The sequence below is a fragment of the Rhea americana genome, unplaced genomic scaffold, assembly GCF_003343005.1.
Source record: "Rhea americana isolate MKP2758 unplaced genomic scaffold, rheAme1 scaffold_178, whole genome shotgun sequence".
NCBI classification, from domain to species: Eukaryota; Metazoa; Chordata; class Aves; order Rheiformes; family Rheidae; genus Rhea; species Rhea americana.
Genome location: NW_028185905.1, coordinates 581,865 through 590,984, shown reverse-complemented (window position 1 = coordinate 590,984; position 9,120 = coordinate 581,865).

The following is a 9,120-nucleotide window of genomic DNA, read 5'->3' as shown; positions in this document are numbered from 1 at the left end:
GGCAGGGGCTGGCTGGCGAGGGGGCGGGGGGGCGCTGGGCGCGGGGACCCGCCTCGGCGCGGCTCCCGGGGCGAGGACGAAGGCGCGCGCGCGCCGGCCTCCTGCGAGGCGCCGGCCGGGCTGCGTTGGCCTTTGCACGGATGCAGGATCTGCTTTCGGCCCGGGGCACCCGGAACGGGGCTCTCTCCGGTCCCGGCGGTCTGCCGCGGGAAGGAGGCGAGCCCTGCCGCTGGCAGGCGAGCAGCTCCGGCGGCAGCCGCGGCCTCGTCTTTTCCAGCGAGTCTTCTTCTCGCGCCCTGGTAATCTCGCGGTGGTCCTCGCCTGGCTGTGCACCGCGAGCCGAGCGCCTGCGCCACGGCTCCCGAGGGCCGGCGCAGAGCCGAGGGGCGCCGGGGCGGATGCTGGAGCGGGCTGGGGAGCAGCGCCCGGAGCGGGCGCCAGCCCCGGGAGCGCCCGCCCTGCAGCCGGAGCCTCCCCGCGCCGCGGGCAGGGTTCACACCTGGAGGGGCGCTTCCTTCCGCGGTGCTTTGCAGCCAGCCGCTCCCGGAGGCCGCCGAGATGTCGGCGGCAGCGAGCCGCGGTGCGAGCACGGGCTCCAGGAGCCTGGTGCGTCCGCAGGGGCACCGGAGCTCCGGGCGAGCGGCAAGCGCTGGAGTCGTGCGCAGCAACGCCGCGCCGATTTGCTGGGCCRCAGCTTTATTTTAATAAAAAGCTAAATTGAAAAATGTTGTTTGAAAGGCTGTGCCAGATCTAGGGGGAAATAACTTTGTTTCAGAGCTTGCGAAGCCAAAATCTCTTTTGGTTCTTTCCACTTCTGTAAGAACTGTCAGTAGATATTTTTCCTCCCTTTTTTTTCTCTCCTTTCCGCTCTCTCATATGATTATTTAATTTACCGTTAAAGCTGGGCCCAAACCAAAACACCAATGCCAAAACCTCTGCACTTGGACCCCAATGTGGAGTTTAAATTACATTTTGCACATGGCCCCAGCCGCACTGGATTAAAATCCAAAACATACATGATTTCTGGTTGTTGCAGCCCCAGCGCTGAAGCAAGGCGCTCGCCTCCCGCGGGATCGTTCCAGCTTCCCCGAGAACAGGGGCCTCCGTGCCCGCACCGCTGAGCACCGCAGCAGGTTCGTCCCCCGCGCCGGGGCTCTGCCGCCTTTCTGCCTCYGGGCGGCTGGGGCTGAAGCCCCCAGGTTGTCCCTGGCTTGGGCTTGGCCACCCTTCCTCCTCCTCCTCCTCTTCCTCCTCATCCCCCCCATCCCTCCCGCAGTGGCTGCACGGGAAGCTCTGCAGGAGCTCGGGATTTCCCAAGTGCGGGGCGAGCCCTCCGGAGCGGCATGGGACCGTGGCCCCGCGTCGGAGCAGCCCTGGCCGCGGAGCCGCCGGCGAGGCTCTGCAGTGACTTCTCGGCCGCCGGAGGCAGCTGGGAGAAGCACAAACCYGGAGCTGCTTCCCCCAGAACCGCTCGTTTCGTGCTTCTGTTATTTCCTTTTCTTCCCCCTTTTCCCACCTCTCTGCCTAACCAACTTCATTAAACGCAGCCTGCAAACAAGGCACATCCTCCTCTTCTGGAGTCCGCGACCTGAGAACTTTTGGCCTCATTTTAGCAGTACAAGGTGTTCCAGTGATTATTACCTTTAAATAATGTGGCTTAACAATTAACAGCTTGTTTAAACAGCATTTGCATTTTCCCGCTGCCAAACAGGAGACTTTAATCTCCGCACACCAACGGCGTCTTGCCGGGACAAGCTGCAGGATCTCGGCRTCGCGCCGGCTTTCTGCCCCGTGCCGGGGCGTAACCGCGCGCGGGAACGGCTGCGCCGCGGCCGCCCCTGCTGCCCCGCGCCGGCTTGCCCGTGGATGCGCTCACCTCGATTACCCCTAATTACCCGCGGCGTGTCAGAAGCCGGACGACTTTGAACCTAAAAGAGGGTTTGTGCCGTTTCCAGGTGCAGGGCAGCAAACCGTCTCGGCCACATCAAAAGTTGATGTTTCTGGGACTCTTAAAGGAACGTCTTYTAATGATTTAATAGAAGAGTGTAGCAGTGAATCCTCTCAGGTGTCAAAACCCTGTCCAATAAGGTATTGGTCTGRCGGCCGCTTTCCTCGGGCCATCATCAGGGACGGATTTTCCAAGGCAGCCCGAGATGCTGATGATACCGGAGCCAACAGGGCCCTCGGGAAAGGTCATTGCTGGCTTTGCGGGTGGCGAGGAGGACCCGGGAAGGGCTGCGTGGGAGCCGGGCCCTGCGCCGGCCGGGCCAGGTCCCTCTCCGCTCCGGCCCGCAGCCCCAAGCCTGCCGGGCTGCAGAGATGGACTCGGGAGCRTGTAAAGGGGTGAGAGAGGCCGCAGTGTGTTTAAAGGCCTGGCGGTGCGGTGACGGTGCTATTTATTTTGAGAATGCCTGGTGACCTTCTGCAGGCAACGCAGATAAACACGAGGCCGAGCTGCATTGTTCTCTCTTAAAACAAGAAATAGAAACATTAATCATCTAACCAGGGCTTTATCATGGTTTGGGGGCATTAATTTGATGGTGTGTCATTTCCCATTTGGTTTGTGTTGTGGAGGTTGCATCAAAACACCTTCAATTAAAGGTAACTAATGATATAGAGCTATTTTAAGGACTGATGATCCCTCGTAGCAGGCAGTAGTGCTCAGGTGAAGGTGGCCGTGACCGACCCAGCCGTCGGAGCGGCCGCCTCGGACACCTATTAGAAGCAGGCAGATGGTGAGAAAATCGCTGCTGAGCCACCMTGGGCTGCTCCGCGGTGCCTCCCCAGGCAAAAGGAGCAGTCCCCAGCCCCGGGAGATGGGGATGCTCCAACACGGCCACACAATCTCGTGCTGCATAGGAGGTCTCACACGGATGTCATGAAATCCCCCGGGGGCCCCGGATCCCCCGTTCCTCCGTTGTCCCTGCGGTTCATGCCAGACGAGCCTGGGAGAGCTTTGCTCTGCAGCAGGAGGCCACGTTTCCTTTCTGGTCCGCAACTGGCCGTCACCGCTGAGGCTTTGTGCAACGCAGACATCATGTGAACGAACACCCTAGGCCACGTAAGCCTCGGAGTTACCCGGGGAAGGAAGGCTTGAGGCATGCGGCTGAGTCGGGGGTAAAGGAGAGCAAGGGCTCATGGGCTTTGTCCTATGGAGAAGGGGACAAGGAGGTGCCGGGCGGCTGCTGTCCCRGAGCAACCAGAGACCTCCTTTCCCAACAGAGCCTGGGGAGATACGTGCGCCAGCTGCAGCACTCAGGATCAAACCGAGTCTTTGGAGCAGGGTGATCCAGGAGGTTGGATCCGGATGGGGGAGATGGAGTTTGATCCTCCCCTCCTCCACAGACCCCCTGCGTGAAGTCGGTCAGAGCACCAAGCCTGGGGCAGCAGCGTCTGAAGGGAAGAGAGACCTCGGAGGACGTGGTCTTCACGGCGTTGTGGAGGTAAGCGTGCCCCTGGCTGCGAGCTCTGAGCATGGTGCTGGTGCGGCCTTGCAAAACGTCTCCGATAGAGGAGTCCCCGCCTGGCTCTTTTCCAGTGTCCGAATGCGAGTGCTCGGGCGGGTTGTGGTCCAGCGATTAGGTGTGGGTTTGATTCCTGGCTTGTTGCACAATGTGGGTAATGCACGTCACCTCTCTGCCTTGCTCCTTTGACTTAAGAGAGCTATTAAGTCTCAGAATGGAAAAGCACCCCATAATAAGTCTGCTTATTAATGGTTGCGTGGGGAGTAATAGCAGAAGAGGGCAGATCAGAGGAGCTGTGTGCAAACAGCTCTGTCATTGCGCCTCGGAGCCGGCCTGCAACACCCTTACCCTTCCCAGGCCGGGGCCGCTCCTGCGCAGAGGCTGCCCGTCGCGCCGGATTGCACAGCGCAGCAGGCAAACGTTCATTAGGTGCTAGGTGGAGCCTACCAAACCCATACTCGAGGGCCACCGAGACCACAGCAAAGCCAGGCTGCAGCATCAGTCTGAGCTGTCAGCGCCAAACCCAACGAGCTCTGTTACCACGGGTCCAAGTCAGAGCTGTGCCATGCCTTGGAGAAAATCTCTTGCCGGGGGAAAAGAAAAGAAAGCCGACTGCCCCGTAGCCGTGTGTGCAACACACACCCTTCCCACCACGTAAAGCCACGGTGCTCGCTAATGCTCACTGGAAAGTCCTGTCTCCTTAAGACCTGCTCCAAAGCAGCCGAGGGAAGGGCCATCGCTGCGCGTTCGGAGAGGGGGATGATTTGCTCCATTGCCCGCAGTGATTCGCGCTGAGTTGTTCCGGTCTGTTTGGTCGGGGCCGTTTTACAGGCTTCCGCCTTCGTTCCTGGTGCAGGATCACCGCGGCGGCCCCGCACGCCGCGACACCGGGTTCCTCCTGACACTGGAGTGTTGTCCGTGCCACCAGCTTTGCTGGCAGCGGGCCGGGGCTGCTCGCACCGCGGGAGGGCTTGGGGGGCAGGCAGCCGCGGGGACGTCTCCCTGCGAGGGGTGTGCTGGGTGCCGTCTCCTTGTTGCTGGGGTGCTGCTGCGTGCCCCGGCGCCGGCTCTGCTCCCTCCCCTGCAAGATCCCCGGCTGCTCGCACCRGCCCTGCACCATCGTGGTTTCTGGGAGACAGGCCAAAGAAAGGGGAAAGCCAGCCTAGGGCCAGCGCGGGGAACGGCCTCCTGGGGAAGTAGGACACGGCCCCTTGCCTTCCAGCATCTCCTTGGGCAAGCGAGAGGGGCTAGAGGAAGAGGGAATGATCCCGAAAGGTGTTTGACCCTCCCTATCCCAAGGCTTTGTCAACACGGAGAAACTGCCTGGAATAGATGTTGCAGAATAAGCTATTCTGGTTAGCYGTCCAAGGCAGAGAAACCCTCATCCACTTTTGCGGGCTGGAGAGCCTTTAGAAAGCAAAACACAGTGACTTGCACACGTGTCTTGTACCCCAGCTTCTGGCTTTTGCACAGGAAATGTGGCTGAGCTGATTTCTTTAAATAGAGAGAATTGCTGTCCCGAACCGAGATAGCGTGTCCTGCCCGGACTGCCGTGCGGCGGCCTCGTAAAGCCGCGCAGCCGGTCGCTGCGATAGCAACCCGGGCTGACCCGGGACGGCGGCGGGGCTGGGCTGGCCCGGGCCTCTCCCGCGCCAGCTCCTGGGTCTTGCCGAGCTGCTCTGTTTGTGCAAGCCAAAGGGAAAATCATGTCTGGACTCCGGGAACCAGCCACCCCCACATCCTGCACCGAAGCAAATGTCTCCGGGGTTCAGGTGCCTCTGCAGCGGGCAGGATCCTGGTGGAAGGTACCTGCTGCGATTCCTGGGCATTTCCCRGCCGGGAAGGAGCACCCCCGGGGGGGCTGCCCCGAGGAGCCCGGGCTGCAGAGCTGGCACGTCGCCTGGGATGGGGCCAGCTGGGCTTGGAGCCGTCGTCTGCGCCACATGTACTCTGCACGGTGGAGTGTCCTCCCTTCAGAGCGGCACCTGGCACTGGTGGCACTGGCTTTTTTTCAGACTGTTTTGGCCACAGGGAGTTGGTTTGGGCCTTGAAGGTGTCTGCAACAGCTGCTGAAGACTTTGCCAGGCTCCTTGCAAAGAAAATGTGGTCCAGCCCCACTTTTCCTCCCCTGATGGACACTAGTTTTCCCGTGGGGGAGTCAACGCAGCTGCTTATTGAAATCCCTCGGCGAGGGCCTGCAGCGGCTCCGCAGCGAGGCTGCGGTGCGCTCGAASTGCCACGGTGGCACTTCCATCGCTYCCAAAGCCGAYGCTCTTGTGCGCCAGCCCCAGCTCCAGGCAGGGGACCGGCTGGCTCTAAAAAGCACAAAGCTCTTCTAAAACTTTCCGTCTAACTCACAAAGTCCTCCGTGACGTAGCRGTCCCAAGTATTTGCTTGATTTCCATTGCCACACATTCTTCCGAGAGCAAGCACGCGCCGCGGCGCGCGCACGTCGTTCTCCTCCATGGAGCTGGCTCCTCTCTCCAGCTATGAACTGGAGCCGACGGGGGTCGGACCTCTTCCACGTGCGCACTGACTGCCGTCCGCTGTTCGTCAGACAGTAAAATCCATTCCTTTGCTCCAAAGCAAAGCGAGGGCGTTCGCCTGTCGGGCCACGGGCCCTTCGGACGCCCGCCGCACCATGGGGCATTGCCGCGGCACCCCAGAGCCTTGTGGCCACCGGCAAATGAAACCTGGTGCTGCTTCTCCCTGCCTCAGGCTTGCTGAAGGGGTTTTCCTTTAGGAGAGCAGGAAAGCTGGAGCCGAGCAGGGTGGAGGCAGCGAGGCTGCAGCCGCGGCGGGCGTCCCCGACGTCGGGGCTGCCGGGGCGGCGGCATGCGGGGATGCAGAGCGAGGACGCTCCGACGGGCGTGCTGCCCCAGCGCCCACGAAGCCGCTCCGCTCCGCTCGGGCCGCCGCTGCGAGGGGGACCCTGCGGCTGCTCGCGCACCTGCAGCCGCRGCGATCCCGGCGGAGCCAGCGCGCGGCGGGCGTGTGGCAGGTCGGGGGTCTTGCAGCCACATCCCTGGCCCTGGGGCCATCTGCGATGCTCGGCCTCCTGCTCTTCCCGGCGGCTCTGCCGGAGGCACTGCCCGTCCCCTCGGCTGCCCACTGCCATCTCCTGCGCGCCAGCGGAAAGGAAGGAAGCYGCATCTTGGAGCGACGGTAACGCTGGCTTTGGGACAGCAGCGGGATCCCTGCCCCGGGCTTGAACAGTCGTTCCTCCTCTAAAGAGAGACTGCAGACAGTTCTTACCCGAGGACACTTGTTGCAACTGCAGCCAAGGCCGAGCTATCGCTGAAAGCCGTGCTAGGCTCAGCCCCGGACAAACGCGCGGCTCYCGTGTATCAGTGCGAAGTGTCTTCCTGTTTGAAAGCTCTCAAAATCACAGGGGCGGCTTGTTTTGACATTTGATTAGCCGCAGAGAACAACTTGAGAGTGCTCGAGTGCGCGAGTGAGCAAACTCCGCAGCAATCCGGGTGCTGAGCGCTCCGGCCTGGCAGCGGCCGAGCCCTGTCGGGCAGGGAAGGGCGGGCAGYGCTCCAGGGGCCGATAAGCGGGCAGCCGGGAGAGAGGAACCCGAGCAAAGGAAGTGGGGAGTGAAGTCAGCTGGAAACGGTCTCTTATGCTCGCYGTGACTCATGAATTTCATTAGCACGAGGGTTTGCTCCGGAGTTAGCAAACTTTGCTTGCCAAGCTCGGCTGCTTGAGCTGCTTTCGGCAGGACTGGGAAACGCTGCTGCCCTTATCCGTGCGCTTCAGGCCAGCGGCGGGCACCGGAGGGACCCTGCCCTCAGCGCCAGCGGCCTGGCTGTGCGCTGCCTGGTGCCCCGGCACAGCATTTTGGCAGGAGTTTGGGACAGACCTCTGGCRTGGGGCAGAGCAGATCCCTGTCTTATCTGTGCCTGTCCGGCCTGGCCCGGCGCAGGACCYGCCGTGGCTGAGGGTTGGGAGCTGGAAGAGCTCGGCCGCTGCCTGCCCTGCTGCAGCGGGCAGGCRGGAGAGCCGCCGGCACCCTGGGTTTCGGCTGCAAATGCAGCGACTGGCCCCTGTTCCCGGGGGCCTAGCAGGTCCCTGGGYGGGCAAGGGGGCTAAGCTGCTCCTCCGGCAGGAGGGAGCGCTGGAGATGTGGGGACCAGCGCTGCTCCCCGAGACGCGGCCATGAGCGAAAGGTGTCCAGGCTGCAATCGTGCCCGGTGCAGCCGCATCCCGGCAGTCACCAGCGCTTGGGGTGAGCAGCCTGCCCGAGGCCCCCTGCCCAGGCGGCAGCAGCAGCAGCAGGGCCCGCAGCCCGGGGGAGCAGGGGCTCGGCGTGCAGGGCCGCGGCTTGGTGGTGGGCAGCGGGCAGCGGAGGGAAGGTGCTGCCCGGTGCCGGGAGAGGCAGCGACCCGGCCAAGCGGGAGCAGGTATCTCCGCCAGCCCGCGGCAGGCACAGCCCCGCGCATCGCCGCAGCTGCTGGCGCAGCATCCCTCAGCGCCAGCAAGAGCACGAGCATCCCCGCTGCGGCTGCAGGCCGGCTCCGGCTCCGGCTCGCTCCGGCTCGCTCCAACTCTGGCTCTGGCTCTGGCTCCGGCTCTGGCTCCAGCTCTGGCTCCAGCTCTGGCTCTGGCTCTAGCGTTCCTCTGGGCAGAGAGAGCCCGATAAGGAGCAGTGTCCCTGGCCCGGCGCCTTCAAACAGCCCTGGCAGTCGTGAACTCTCAGGGGTTTGTTTTTTTTCCCCAGACCTAAAACATGTTGTGTCAGGTTGGTCATGACACTGCAGGGCTGTTTTCCTTTCTCTTGCTATCACCGCTATCAAGTAGGAGTTAACAGCTCTTGTTTATACAATGACTATCTGGCCAGAGGCTGATTTAATACCTCCCACTTCTTTTAAGTGCAAATAGACTCTAATGTGTGTATTAGACTACTTGAATGGCTGTTCTGGTGAAATACTCGCTTTCCAAATAACTTATCTGCAGTTAATGCTGGGGAGAGGAGGGAGCACACTTTAGAATTTAGCAAGAAGAAAAAGAAAACAATCCATTCAATATTTTCCTATTTCCTTAGCGCAGCCTTTAGTCACGCCGAGCCGTGATGGGTTTTAGCAGGCAGACTCCTATAATGGTTTATGGGCTGCAGACCTGATTCAGCAAGTTGCTGATGAACACGGCTCAGGCTGAGCCCAGCAGCATTTGCACGCAACGCAGCTGCCGGCAGCACGGCGGGCGCGCAAGGCTGCGTTTGCCGGGCTGGCGGAGGGCTAAGCGCAGCCTTGCGCGCCGTGCCGTGCCGTGCCATCGGCCTGCTCCGGCCCCCTCGCTTGCTCCTGGCTGGAGCGCAGGCGGGATGCGCCGCGCCGGGCCGGGCCGGGCCGCGCTCTGCGGCCGCTCTTGGCAGGAGTCGAGGAGTAATATCATCCTTGAGTGAAACTGCGGAGTTTCTGCTGAGTCACAGGCATCGGGGAACGGGGAGAGCAATTACAGACGAAAACTGGGAAGGCATCCCAAACAAATTGGTTATAATTAACAAGTAGAAGAATAACACCAGTAATACCATTAGCAGGCCCAAAAGCCATTTGCAATATAATATCTGTAATTAGACAGTATACAGCAAAAGCCTGGGCCGTGCTGCTCGCCCCGGGAGGGGCCGGGAGGGCAGGCGGGTGCAGGGTCCGCG